The sequence below is a fragment of the Panthera pardus genome, unplaced genomic scaffold (assembly GCF_024362965.1).
Source record: "Panthera pardus isolate Hobbes unplaced genomic scaffold, ASM2436296v1 HiC_scaffold_25, whole genome shotgun sequence".
Lineage (NCBI taxonomy): Eukaryota > Metazoa > Chordata > Mammalia > Carnivora > Felidae > Panthera > Panthera pardus.
In genome coordinates, this window is record NW_026526821.1 from 50,857,360 (window position 1) to 50,872,126 (window position 14,767).

The 14,767-nt window shown below is 48.4% G+C and overlaps 1 protein-coding gene across 1 annotated transcript in view; it reads right to left on the minus strand.

The window, feature by feature from the left end:
- Positions 1-14,767, minus strand: part of SH3RF3 (SH3 domain containing ring finger 3) — a 375,407-nt gene that overhangs the window by 113,572 nt on the left and 247,068 nt on the right. The gene's annotated exons all lie outside the window — the stretch shown is intronic.

A 14,767-nucleotide genomic window follows, 5' to 3' on the forward strand; every position in this document is an offset into this window, starting at 1 on the left:
TGGGCAAGCTATCCCCGGGCAGGCCAGTGCTGACTGGTGGCATAGTGCCCTGGATGTGCTCCTGCACGTTGCCCTTGTTACTGCAATAAAACTAGAAAAGAGAATTAGAAAAGGAGAAAGGAGGATCAGAAAGAAAAATGTGCAGTGTCAGACCATCCAGAAGGCTGAGTGGGACCCACCACCCCCTGGGATTTGAGATGCCGACAGCAGGGTGTCCCCACAGTTCTGCCACAATGCAGTGGGGGTGGGCTTCAGATGTCAGCCATGCACAGGAGGTACAGATAACATTCCCACAACAGACAGAATGTCAGGGGTCAGTGGGGCTGAGCTGACCAAAAAGCCTTAGGGTCTTGGAGCCCAGAGTTTCAGGGTGTCCAGGCAGAGCAAGCCACCCCATGCTAGGCCCAGTAGGTCTCACATGAGTGCCATGGGGACAGAGGTCGCCCTAGAGTCGATATCCTAGTTAGGGCCTGGGACAGGACTTGGCTTGGTCAGGACTGTCCACCAAGTCTTTCACTAGGGATGTACTATGACATAGGGTGTCCAAGAGAGGGGCCACAAAGGCAGAGATAAGGAACACTGAAAGAGGAAGGGGTACACCAAAGACGAATCTCCCTTCTCCACATTTTGGTCCAGCTCTGCTGCCCCGAGGGAGGGAGCTCCCAGAGTGTAAATGGCACCCCATGTGCCCCCCTGCCTCATGCACTGGCAGGGCACAGCCTCCCCTGCACCGGGGCCACTTCCCAGGCTGAATGGACTTCAGAGGGAGAGAGTCTCCTGCCTGAGAGGTCAGGGGAGGAGGCAGAACACAGGGCCCTCTTGGAACATGAACACAGCTGCAAAACAGGTGGGGGACAGAGAAGGTTGAAGTGAAGCCAAAGTAAAGAACCTGGAGTGCGCAGAGTTCAGTGCTGATGGTAAGGCGCAATCTGAGGTGCCAGTTTAGGGAAGAGGTGAGTCAGCAGAGGCCACTGGGGGCAGCCCACAGGGAAGAATAGAACTGAGCAGGGTCTTGGTGGCTGCAGAGGGCTCAGATAGGAGTGGGGGTAGGGGAGGGGCTGGGAAGAGCACATCCAGGAAATCCACAAAGGTGGGAGGTCCTCAAAGGCAGGGGGAGGCAAACTGGAACCAGCTGTGGATCTGCATGTCCCCGGTGCAGGAGCCACACGCATGTCATAGGCTGAGCCTGGAATGTGGGCTGGATCAAGGGGAGGGAGGGCCATGTCAGAAAGACAGGCCATGCCTGTTCCCACCTGCCATGAAGACTGACTTCAGGCCTGGGTTAGGAAACCCCCAGCCCTGGGATGGCGGAGGAAATCACTAGGCTCTCCCTCAGCACACACTACTAGGGTTTGCAGCTGGTAGCATCTTGATGAGTTAAAAAAAAAAAAAAAGCCCCACTGAATTTAAACAGTCAGAGCAGGGGATGCTTCATGTCCACAATGCCGAGTAGATCACACAAGCAGCAGCGGTGGATGTCCGGCTGCCTACAGACAGCCCAGGAGCAGGGCCGCAGGCCTGTCAGAATTTCCATTACGAATACCTGCCTTTCAGAGGGAGGTTTTAAAAAACTCACTGTAGGCCCCAAAATGTGTGATCTAAATCCAGGATTATTTCCTTTGAAATGTCTCATCCAACCAGGCTCAGCTGTTTTTGCTCTATTTTATGACTTTATTCATTTGCTTCCTCAACAGTGTTAGCTCACAGAACAAACCAGTGGCTGCTGCCTTCCATGGCCCTCCATGGGGTTGGCCTCCTGGAGTCCAGCGTTCTGCACCCATGCTGAAGGGCCAAGAGGAACACAGAGAAACAGGAAGTACCAGAGACAATGACTTTCATTTACCAGCATCAGAGCACAGCCTCAACCCTTTCTGCCATGTGTCTCCATGTAGCATGTTATTATGCAGACATAATGGCACCAATAATGCCCAAGGCTGGGCTAAAATAACTCTGTTCTTCCCCAGAGCAGCTGATCTGGAGTGTCTCACTTAGCTGCCCCATGACTCTGCTGAGTATTAGAAACTCCAGGATATCCGGGCACTGACAGAGCAGGTGGGTGCACGTCCTAAACACACAGAGCCATGATGTGAGGTGATGTCACAGCCAGCAGCACCGCAGGGGCTGGCCCTGGCAGTACCCTGCTCACCAGCAGCTGTATGGCTCATCCCAATGCTGGTCGGTCCTCAAGACGTCTGCCTAACAGGCTGCTCACAGCCAACCATGCTGCCCTCCTTCTTGATGGCGACTAGGGTGTGGGGGTAGCATGCCTCTCTCACTCATGCCCACCGTAGGCACTGAAAGGGAGGGCCGATAAATGTCCATCAAAGATAGGGGTTCTTAGTAAGCTGAAGGAGCAGGGAGGGCTACTTCCAAGTGGTGAGTTCTCCACACGTCACCAGCAGTCTTAGGGTCCCTGACATCTCTGCAGTAGGCAAGGGATGTACCAATGAAAGACCCTCCTGATGAAGAGAGACAGTTCAGATTTATCTTCTTTACTGAATCTTTGCTTTTGTGACAAGTGGCTTCTTTTTGTATCCATATATACATAGGATTAACCAGTACTTGGCCACCCTCAACTGGACAGCCTGGCTTACAAGGCTTAGTGCAGTGGCCAGCAGACTGTGCACTGGCAGAGGCCACACTGATTGCTGCAGCTGGGTGACCTGGTCCAGGAGGCAAAGCTCAGTGTTGGGGGGAGCTGCCATCATCTTCCCAATAAGCTCCAATTAGTCATGTCACGAGGTGCTCAGGTGCTAGTGCCACCAATGCCACCAATGCCATCCCAGTCCACATGGGGCCATTATCGCAGGACACCCTCACCTGCCAGCATCTGCCCGGGACAGCAGCTCCTGCATCAAACCCCTTACGTACAGCCACGATTTCCCATTTCCTCAGACTCCCAAGCGGGGGCAGTGTCTGCTGGCCTGCCTGTACCCTCCACACTGCAAGAAATCGATGGCTCTGCCCTCCCCTGAGCAGGTGCTGCGGCCTGCCTTGTCGACCTATAGGATCCTGCCTGGTTACTGGGGGTCCTAGGGGAGGGCCAAAGAGGGGGTGAACACTGAAGTCAGCCCCCTCGCTCCCCCACACAATCAGAATGCTAGAACACTCTGTGAGTAGCTGTGAAGGGTGGTGTGTGTGGACAATGAGTGCTTCCTGGGATTGTGCCCGAAGATTGCTCCCTGCTCCCTTCCGAGCCCCCCACTCCAAGATGCTCATCTGGAAATGAAAGAGCTCTGCTTCTCCATCTGCATGTGGCTGGTCACCTCATCTATTTCTCCAACCTACAGAGATAGGAATACACAGGCATAGACTGCACTGTTTTCATCCACACCCCCCCCCCAAAATCGGTGATTAGCCAATGTACCCAATAATTCCCATTTTGACTGGTTTGGGATGGGAATAGAAGATATTTCCAAATTCCATACAAAATGGAAACAAAGTAGTGGCACCAACACGTGTAAGCCTTGATGGGTCTGCTCACGTATCATGAGGACAGTCACTGGCACCTGGAAAAGAGGGCACCCATGGCAGGCCTGCCCCTTCCTGCTCTGCGGGAGGCCCTCTACAGGAGCCAGCCCAAATCCAAATGCTTAACCACCACACACATTTCCTCTTCATGGAGTCCAGTCTTGAGGGTGGGACATACCAGTCAGCCAGAGCCGCACCCCCATCACAGACTGTACATCCTCCTGTGGCTTAGGACCCTCTTCCCAGGATGCTTCCTCACCAACTTTGTCAGCTCAGATGTGGTCTTCCTCCATACCACTCTTCCCTCCAGCCACAGAAACACCTGCAAATGTAAGAACTGAAGGGTCTCTTCTTTCCATTGTTCAAAAAATTCCATAGGAAGGCCTCTTAGAGTCAGTGGTGGAATTCTAGCTGCATGTGAATTTGGGGACCAGGTTAAGTAAAGAAGGCTCTCACCGGCAGGCTTACATGAGCCCTGAGAGCCCTTTGGTGAGTCCAAGACTAGCAATGGACTTTGGCACTTGGTCCAGGAAAGTGCCAGAGATGGGGGCCTGGGCAGAGCATGGTTACCCAGAAATCACCAGTTCTAATCAAGAGGACTTTATACTGAAGTATACTGTGGGAAGCATTTTTTTTAAAGAGAGAATAGGATTAGAAAACCAGACATACAAGCTGATATTAGATGTAACATGAAAGGAAGGACAATGGGTGAAGGATTCCTTGCTCAAGCAAAAGAACAGAGAAACCCCTCCATCCTAACCCAGAGGTAGGAAGTACGACCTCAACACATCGACAGCATGGAGCAAGGGGCTTGTGATGAAGACCTGAGGGAGGGAAATGTCTTCCCTCTCTCAGAAATCCAGGAAACCAAAGAGGTGATCATGCTGGAAGGCAGCCGTCACAATTTAAAACAAAGGCCACCAATCAATGCATGCACACAACAGATAGTTTCTGAGCACCTGCCTGTCCTGAGCTCCTAGGTGCCGGGATGCTGTAGGGAACAAGAGAGGCTGCTCTGATAAAGCTTATACTTCAGTGTGGGGTGAATAACCGGGGCGGGGGGTGCTTTTTAAAGACGCGCATTTTGGTTCGATAGATCTGGGATGGCACCCAAGTTTCTGCATGTCTACAAACTCCCAGGAGATATCGCTGTTGCTCCCACCAGACCCTCTTTGACTAGAACACAGACTGCTTTGCAACCTTGGCTTCACAATGAAGCACTCTCCCCACAAAAGAGCCACATGGCCAGAAACAGCAGCTTTTGCTTGGCATTTGCCTTTAATGCACTGCTCCCACCCCTGGTGGGCTCAGTAGACCATAGGTCACCATGCCTGGTAGTTGGCCTATTATTCCTGAGAGCTTCACAAACTCAGGAGTGGATGAAGAATGGCCTTTACCCACCCGAAACTTCTGTTAGGAAAAATATCAGGAGCCTCCTGCTTCACTGAGGTGGGCAGGCAGAGATGGCCGGCTGCATTTTGATCTGTGCTTATTTGTAAAACACTCCATTCTTTACGAGGCTAAATCATCAGTAGGGGCAGGTGAGAACAGAATGGTTTCTTTTCAGCTCTGGCACACCTCACCCTCCTCCCTAAAGGCTGTGTCTGGAATACAGGTCGGGCCTTTGATGAGAAAGGCTGCCAAAATGAGGGCTCTGGACCACTGACTGAGCAGGTCAAAGCAAGAGGCCTGGTGATGACCACCAGCCAAGCACATCCAAGACCCACCTTCATCTCCACAAGGCTCGTCTCACCCTTGTATCCACCATCCAAGGTCGACACGGCCATTTTACAGATGAGAAAACTAAGGCTCCAAATAAAAGTTTAAGTGTCTTGTTCTGAATCACACAGTTAACAAGCAGCAGGATCACAATTGCTCACACCCTTTCTAACACACCTCACTGGATCTACCATCGTTCACTTTTCACCAGAGTGTGGGGATGCTTTTCTGGTATGGATACATCCTTGCATTAAAAAATTGTTATAGTTATTGAGGTGTATCTATGCATTTGGCCATTAGAGGAGGTTGGGTTCATTTTAGAGATTCAAATGGTTCTTTAAAAACCAGAACTTTTTGGGAGCATGGAAATTAGGTCGGGCAAATTCTCACACTAGGAGGACCCCAGCTGCAGTCATCAAAGGTGGGAGGCTATTTCTGTTCCTTTCCTATTTATTTCAAATGGGCAGTGACTTCACAGGTCTGTTAACAATGCCGAACTTTTTTACCAGGAACATTGAACTCTAGACATCTGTAATACCATGTGCCAACACTCTGGACAGACATTCTCCCATATGCTGAACAATATCTGTTGTGCACCTGCTACAGGAGAGGCTTATTTACCCTGAAGGGGGTCCCCATCCTTAGAATTAAACATTTTATGAGGGAGTAAGTGCTGTGGTGATGTGCTGGAAGCCATTATCCCTGGCCACTGGCACTCCTGTGTGTGACCCACACGCATAGGGCAGCTGCCTCTTTTCTATCCTCTTCTCTCATGTTCCCTTCTCAAGATGGCTGAGGTGGACAGGTGAGGCTGTAGTTGCCAAAGTCAGCTGGTGAACTGAAGCCATTATTCAGACAACTGAGGTTTAAAACAAGAAATATGCAGCAACTAAGACAAAGGTGTAGACAATGGCCTCATCTTGCATATAAAAACTGAGCACAGGCAAGGATTTTGAAAGACATGATCCTAAGAATTAATGTGAAGGGTGGGGAATGGTGTTAATTTCAACATCCCATTATCATGGACTGGACAAAAGCCAGGGCACTTCCTGTGAGTGGTGGACTACACCATTCTGCCAGTCCCTGGGAAAGCTTGTAGAGCAGGGGCTGTTTCATATGCCTCCATGGGCTAGCAGCTCAGGGTAGGGGCAGCTGAGCTAACTGAGGACTGTTTTGGCAAATCTGCCCCACCCTCTCGCAGACCATAGTGACATTCACTTTGTCTGTGGCTGCTATGCTGCCCTGACAGCACCTTCCTGAGGTCAGAGGGGCCCCTGGTCCTCTACAGACACCTGCAACATGGCAGTAAGCCCAGGCAATAACCTCACTGCCACTACCATGCCCATGTACACCTCCCAAGTTGCCCCGAGATAGAAAATCAGTGTGTCCCTACTTGGTAAGCGGGTCCCTCCACTGCACAGAAACTACACACCCCACTCCTTCCCCCTCAGCCTCTGCCCCAAGTTGTCATCCCTTCCTTCTTGGGCACTCACCCCAATTACCACAGGGAATGAGGCTTCCCATTCTTTGAATTCAGCCTCTTAATAGTGGGTTATGTTCCCTGCCTGTGCCAGCAATTACACTCTTGATTTGGGAGCAAAGCCCCCACAAAAAGGAAGATTCCAAGAAGAGTCTGATAAATTAAAGTAAGAAAACGAAACTTCACTCAGTCGTTAAGAATGTGCAAAACTCAGAAAAAAACTCATAAGCAGCTAACAGTTATGAAAGCACCTTAGTAGTATATGTCCTGTAAGCAAAAGGACCATTTATTGGAAGTTTTGTGATCAGTGTAGGGACTCTGTCATAATTCTTCCTGAAGATAAAACTTAAAAGGAAAAAAAAAATGGTTGTTTTCAAACTGAGGAGAGGAACACAAAGGCACCATTTATTCTCTGTTTTCTGCAAGAAGCCCCCATGGGGACGTCTCTCTGCTGGGTTGGTGGCAAGACCTCTAACTGTCCCAGCAGGGGCACATATGGCCTCCTGCAGAGATGCTCCAGTTCCAGGAGAGCGCCCTGCCTGGGGTGTGCTTGCACATGCGTTTCTGACCATTTTAGACCAGCACCGGAGTAAATAATCTCACAGAAGTCACAGATCTGAGGCAGCTAAGAAAGGAGGAGGAGGGAACCATAAAGAGATGGGGCTGGCCCAGAATTCAGAAGGCAGGTGGCAGCTTCACTAATGGGTCCCAGGGCCAGACCAGCACAGTGACCCAGTCAAGGGCCCTGTAACCTTTATCCCCGGCAGTAAAGAATTTCTGGGCACACAGCTCCAGTAAATTACATCTATTTTCTAGTCTACCACTATATTATATACACCATAAAACATACACATAATCGAAACTGAAACTTATAACTCAAAAAATTTAAATAATAAATTTGAAAAAAGTTCTAATATTTCCTTTCCTTACAGAGCTTCATGTGCCCTACTTTGAAGGTCTCTCGCTAAGAGTAGTGGTTTTTAAACTATCAATTTAGTGGGCCCTGATCAGTATTTTTTAAAAGATGAATCAGATTAAAACAGAAAATACCAGAATGCATCACATGCACTAAGGGTAAAAGTAGTTCCAGGACACATTGGTTTAGTTTCAACATACACACCACTGTATACTCCAGGTCAGGATGTAAAATGCATTTCTCATTGTGAGTCACAATCTAAAAACATTGAAAGCCACTGGCATCAAGGGGAACAGAGAACTATCTCCCCATCAAGAAATAAAAGTCCTCCTTCCCCCATCTGCACAGGTTGAAGGTGTGGTGTGGCACCCAGGACTGCCACATGGTGCTCTCTAAGGACATCCAGAGAGCCTTTCTGGGGGCACCCCAGGCACCACAGGCTTCCTGCAGAGGACACAGGTTTAGAAACACCGCTTGCCTCTGAATCCATCCAACCCTTTCTAGTCCCCTCTGGCAACACGCATCCTTGAACACACACACCAGCTGTGCATGGGTTTATGGCCACAAGGGAGGCACTGATGGCCCTATCTGACAGAGCTTGGGTGCCTATGCATCCAAAGTGGGGCCCTGCCCTACATGGAACATCTCTGGGACTGGAAATCAACTCCCAAGGGCAAAGAACAGAATCTATGTGGCCAAGAGATCCAGGATGCTGCAGCAAGCTCCCAGTGTGGCAAGGGACTGAGAAATGGAAGACGGGCCCGGCCATCACTGAATTATTCTGCTGCAGCCTTTACATTCTGACTGCTACTTCCTCACCACTTTAAATTTTTTTTTTTAATGTTTATTTATTTTTGAGAGAGAGAGAGAGAGCACGAGCAGGGGAGGGGCAGAGGGAGAGGGAGACACAGAATCCAAAGCAAGATCTAAGCTCTGAGCTGTAAGCACAGAGCCCGAAGCGGGGCTCAAACCCACATACCATGAGATCATGACCTGAGCCGAAGTCAGCCGCTCAACCGACTGAGCCACCTAGGTGCCCCTTCTCACCAATTTTAAACAGGCTTCAACCATTTACAAAGCCTCCAGATAGCATGTATCTCCTCCCCCACCCTCCCTCTCTTTCTGTCTCTGTCCTTGTCTCTCTCTCTCTCTCTCTCTCTCTCTCTCTCTCTCTCTTGATCTCAGGGCAATCTCTGTAACAAGACCATCAAGATCTGAGAGCCGATACAGAGTTTTGAAATTTAGAGACTACTTCTTCCTCTTGTAAACATTCATCTCACTTAACAGATGGTTAATGAGCTTTGTGCCAGGCACGCAATAGGTGCTCAACAAACACCTAGTCAATGAAAGTATACAGCTAACATGAGCATTTGTATGCAATAACATCTACTTATTGAGTATGATCTAAATACTGTGGTCTGCACTTTGACCTATGCCCTTATCAACCCCTCTGGGGAGGTGAAATTCACACCCCACTTTGCACACGCCCACCCAATGGCTAAGACAAAAGGGAGTGCTGGAGCTAGCACGCCAAACATTCTTGTGAACCCGGGGCCTGAGCTCCCAGTTACAGCCCACTTGGTTCACATCAATCACCCACTGGCTGTCATGTGTGAGCTGTACACAGAAACATGTGGCTGGGGAAGCTTTTTCACGGAAAGACCTTTCCTTAGGGATATATTTCACAGTCACAAAAGGGGTATAAGAATATTTGGAATTTATAAATGCAAACTGAATGAAAGATCAATTAGAGAAAGATTGGTATAAGTGAGGAAGGAACTTAATTTCAATGGTTACAGGCAGCGGCCAAAAGTGACATGAGTATTTGAAGGTAGGGGAGAGGCACAGGCAGGAATACAAACACACGTGTGTGTTTATGTGCTGTGTCAAGCTGTGCTGTGCTGAGCTCAAGTCAGTGCTCATGTCATAGGAATTTCAGGCCAAATGGCAGTGAGAATTGTGACCTGAAGCCTCTGTAGACTCCTGAACAGGGAACAGGTAGCTCTGTGGAGCTGGTACAGAAGTTTTGAGGAAGATCTGGGCAGGGCTGTTGGAGACTCCTGGGTCAGTAGGCAGTGGGGGACATGCCTAGATGGACTGACTGGGGGAGGAGAGACACCCAAGCCACCTGGGTTTGGTGCTACATAAGAAGGGGATCTGATTACTGAGCACACATGTATTAGACGCCTGCTGCATGAGGGGGGTTTTGCTTGGCATCAGTGAAAAAAAACAGATAAAACCCCTGCCTTCATGGAGACCCAGCCAATAAACAAGTAAACACATAGGTATATTTAGTATGTTGGATGGTGAGGAGTATATGGAGAAAGAAATAGGAGAGAAGGCATGGTGGGTGGGGAGGGTGAAGAAAACCTCCGATATAACACCTGAAGGAGGATAGCAATGTTGACACTGAGGGGAAATGTGATGGGCATGGGAACCGCAGGTGCAAAGGCCCTGGGGTGGGAGTGGGGCTGGAGTGTCTGAGGAGGAAGACGGAAGCCAGGATGACTGGAGCAGACTTATGGGTAGAAATGAGGTCAGAGATGACAAGGATCAGTGGGGCAGTCCTGGCTCTCCTCTGAGTGAGATGGGGGAGGTCTAAAGCAGCAGAGAGACATCTGATATGCATGCAACAGGATTCCCTGACTACTGGGCTGACAGCAGACTATAGGGCCAACGGGCTTTGAAGCTATTGCCACAACATCAGTGGAAAATTCTCACAATTTAATGAAAAAAGTAAGATGGAAATACTGATGTAGCATAATCCCAGACTTGTTCACAATATATGTATATTTATACATAGAAAAGAATAAAGGAAATAAAATAATATGCTCACAACATTTCATTTTTTTCCTACACGCATATTTATATTTACTGGTAGGATTATAGGGGATCTTAATTTCCTTGCTTCTATCTTTCTGAATTTCCCTGTTTTGAACAATAGCCTGGTATTATTTTTATAATCACAAAGTGATTAAAAACAAAACAAAAGAGAAGATTAAGCTGGATTATTGATCAACCTATGGTGAGATTTCATGAGTTGTGACACTATTATATTTTTTCCATTTTGTAAAAAATGGGCAAGGTGCCATAAAAGACTTAGGTGCTTTTTAGTTGAGTGAGATGCAATTATTTCTTAGGAGCAGGACATTTCAGGGAAGGGCTAGCAAAGGTTCCCTCCTCCTTGATGGCTTAGCTTCCAGCCCTATCTGCGTGGTGTCTTGATATGGGAACACAGACCTGGCTGTCACACTACACAGCCTTTAGGGAGCTTCTTCTGGCAGTGTTCCCGTGGGAGGCTGCCAAGAGGGCATCAGAGGCTCAAAAGGTGGAAAGGAATCAAAATGAAAGGAAAATGGAGACCTAGAGAGGTTAAACAGAGGATGGAGCAGAGGCCAGCAAACCAGCCCCATAGGCCAAGTCCAGCTACTGCTTGCTGCTGTATGTAGTTTGGGGACACAGTCACACCAGCTTACCTGTTGTTTCTGACTGCTTCTGCCTTACAAATTAGAGTTGAGAAAAAAATGTGCCAACGCTGCACTGGGATGGTACACTTGCCTGGCCTCTGCTCCTGTCTCCTCCCCGTCTGACTGCTGGGAAGGCAGGTCTGACACAGCATTTAACTTTTTAACAGACATAAAAGTTGAAGGATGAAACCCCATCATCCAGTTCTAGCAACCACCACCATTCTGCTGTTTCTGTTTCTTGTGAGGCCTGCCCCCTCTCCTGATTTTCTGGAGTATTTTAAAGCAAATTGCAGAAACCATGTAATTTCATCTGTGACTGCTCAGTGTGCGTCTCTAGCAGATGGAGATATCCAGTGTCACTGGTCCATCTACAGGGACTAGGTGGAGGTACTCTGTTCTGAAGCTGTAGGCTCTGGGGGTGGGAGCAGCAATTCTAGGCAGGGGTGTTGGCTTTTCAGTCTCCATGCTGGTGGGTGGAGGTCCCAAGGTCTAGCTTGGAGGCCGAGGAACTAGCAGGTTCCCTTACCTCCAGATCTGATGTACGTTCTTACATTTAGCTATAATGAAGTTAACCTTTCAACTTCCATCTCTCAGACACTCATCTTTTTCTCAGCTGGATCCAAGAACAGGAGGCAAACACTTACTATGACAGAAAAACCCAATGATAACACAACAAATTCTCCCCAAAATTTATATATTTAAGAACACGTTAACATATGAACTGTGTTGCCAATTCAGCAGTGAGAAATGCAAACAAGGGCAGAGTTTCAACTAAGCATTCATCCCCCTTCTGAACACAAAAAGGTTTATAGAAGCCTTAATTGGCCCCCTGGGGATTATTCTTCCGTACCTGATGCTGGGCCTGGCTTCTTGATTGGTGAGCATGCACCCAGCTCCCAGCCTGCACAGGACAGGGATCCTGCACAGGGAGTACGCTGGGAAGGCTGGGGTGCCTCCAGTGCAGCTCTGGGATTGGAGCCGCCTGCTCTGCAGGTGACTGATCGGTGCAGTCCCCCAAGGGCCTGTGCTACCCTGCTGCTCCCACATTAAAGTATTGACCTTAGATTCTGTTAACCCTTTTCTGAAAGCTTGAGTGTTCCAGACAATGGATAATCCAGTCCGTGGATACCCATTCTCCAAATGACTATCTTCCTTTACTCCGAATGAAAGAGAAGACTATTCCAAATAATTTTTTAAGGCATTGAAGTTGTTTTTCCTTATTCATATGATAGGACTGAAACACAATACACTAACAGTAACACAATTTTGCAATAAGACCTTGTCTGCTTCCTCTTCCTGCTCTCTACATAGGGGGGTCTAACAATAATGTGAAAGGTAATGTTATTTTCTAACTCCTAGGTCTCACTCTGTGCCAGCCAGTGCTGTATGCACTTTACTTATATTACTGACTTAATCCTCACCAGAGCCCAGTGAGGTAGGCAAGTGTATTATGCCCAGTGAGGGCATTATGCTCAGTGTATTATGCCCAGAATACAGTGTATTATGGTGAGTGTATTATGCCCAGAATACAGATGAGGAAACTAGAGGCCAAGGAGGGGGAAGTTTGGTAGGTGACAGAGTGGGGCTGAGCCCAGTGGATTGGTGCTGTGACTCTGCTTGATGCCAAGGCAGGAAGGGGCAGCAGGGCAGTGAGCAGGGCAGGGGTGAGGCCTGGTGGGTCTGCAGACTGTGGTGAGGAGTCTGGATTGATTCTAAGAGTTACAGGCTCCACAGGAGGCCTATCAGGAGTGAGGCCACCCAACTTACCTTGGGGATGGTTCTGGTCACTGTGTGAGATGACTCTTAGAGACATCACCTTAGAGTGCAGACTGTCTGGGAGAGGGTGAGAGGTAGCATTCCATGTACTAAGGGGCCCAAGAGCCCGTGGGGTCTAACCATTGCAACTTAAAACATTTTAGTTGAGAAGGTTCTTTCGACATTCATGTTACACTAACAAAGCTTCCTAGATCAAAGCAGGGATGGGCTTGTGAATGACAAGGACATGGTCAGGGAGAGTCAGTGGACTTGGGGATAAAGGTTGTGTGTAATGAGCAGCAGGAGGGTCTAGGGGAGAGATGGACCCAAACTCAGACTCACCTACTCACAGCAAACAGCAACATCCTCAAAGTGGCCTCCGAGACCCTGTAAAGTCTGCCTCCCACTGCCTGCTCCACCTCACCCTACTTGGACTGGTCTGTCACTCTGGCCACCACTACCCCTCAGTCATGAGCCAGCTTAGGCCACCACCTGGAACCTGAACTGCTCACTCAGAGATCGCTTCCTCACTGGGGCCTTCCAAACATGCTAATTAAAATTACAGACCCCTCTACCTCACTTCGCTCCCCTCCTTTGTCAGCTTTATTTTTCTCCATAGAGAATATACTACCCTCTAGAATTTGTTTTTCTCTACTATTTGTCTTCTCCCGCTACAACGTGGGTTTCAAGACGTTTCTCTTCTGCTGTGCTATCAGCTGCATCTCCAGGGCCTGGCACATGGCAGGTGCTCCATGAATACATGAATGAATGAAGGGATGGGTGAATGAGGAAACAAATGGTGGTCTGAAAGGTATAATCCACACAGCGCCATAGTAGTCGAAACATGCCATTTCAGCCAAGGGCTAAGACGTGCTCACAGAAACCTAATGCAGAAGGAACAAACAAATCTCCAGCTCTTGACAACCACTCTGGCATTGGCAGGTGTATCTCTATTTTACAGGTGAAGTTGCCCAAACTGAACGTGGCTGCATTCACTCTCCTTGGAGACACCGGCCAGTGTACTTCTCCCAGCAGGGCAGTGGCACACAGGATAGGCTGCCTTCATCTACGAGGGGCGAGCCCGGAGTACAAGTGTTTATGGAAACTTGGACACCTCTAGGATCTCATTAAGATGGTTTCCCAAAAAGGCCAACATAGCTCTGCAGTGTGCTGAGGGTCTATGGGCAGGGAGGCAGGCAGGAAAATCACTGAAAACAGAGACATCTGGGAAAGTGTGGTCAACAAACCAAGTCTTTGTCCCTGCTTGCAACAGAAGGAGAGTCCTCAGTAGCTTCAAACTGTAATTCTTAATTGCTCTCACTTTGAATATTTGAAAGAAATAAAAGTAACAGAGAATAGCTTTGAGTTTCTCTGAGTAAGTCAAGCAGAAATAAGATGAAGCCAGAATTAGCCACATTTTCTCATTTTGTAATAATCGGTTGAATTGCGGTAGCTATAGAAAGTCTCTCAATATGCACATGCACCGTTTGAGCGTTCTACCTGAATCTTAAAAATGTCTAGGCCACCAAAAACTTTATATCCCTTCTTTTCCAAACAGGAAGCAATAATAAAAGGTAAGAGGAAAGAGCTGTATAATGACATGTGAGGTATTTTCCAACTGGCACACAGGGTCAATTTTGGTAATAATTCATTGTCAAATTTCTGAACTAATGGTGAGGCAGCAGCTTGGACCAGCCTGGCAGATCTCTCCACTAAAGCTTGGTCAGCTCTGGGAGGAAGACGCCCGAGTCCCCCGATGACCCCAGTGACTCCAGATGGATGTGTTTGCTTCCAGCTGTACAACCAGACATGCTGTTCCTTCTGCACTAAACACAGGCCCTGAACCTCAGCCAAGAAATATTCCACTGTCACCTTATTAACACCCAGAGTTAAATCTCTCCACAGCTAAATATGCTTTCACCATCACATCTGAAAAATAGCTACCACCACCATGGCCTG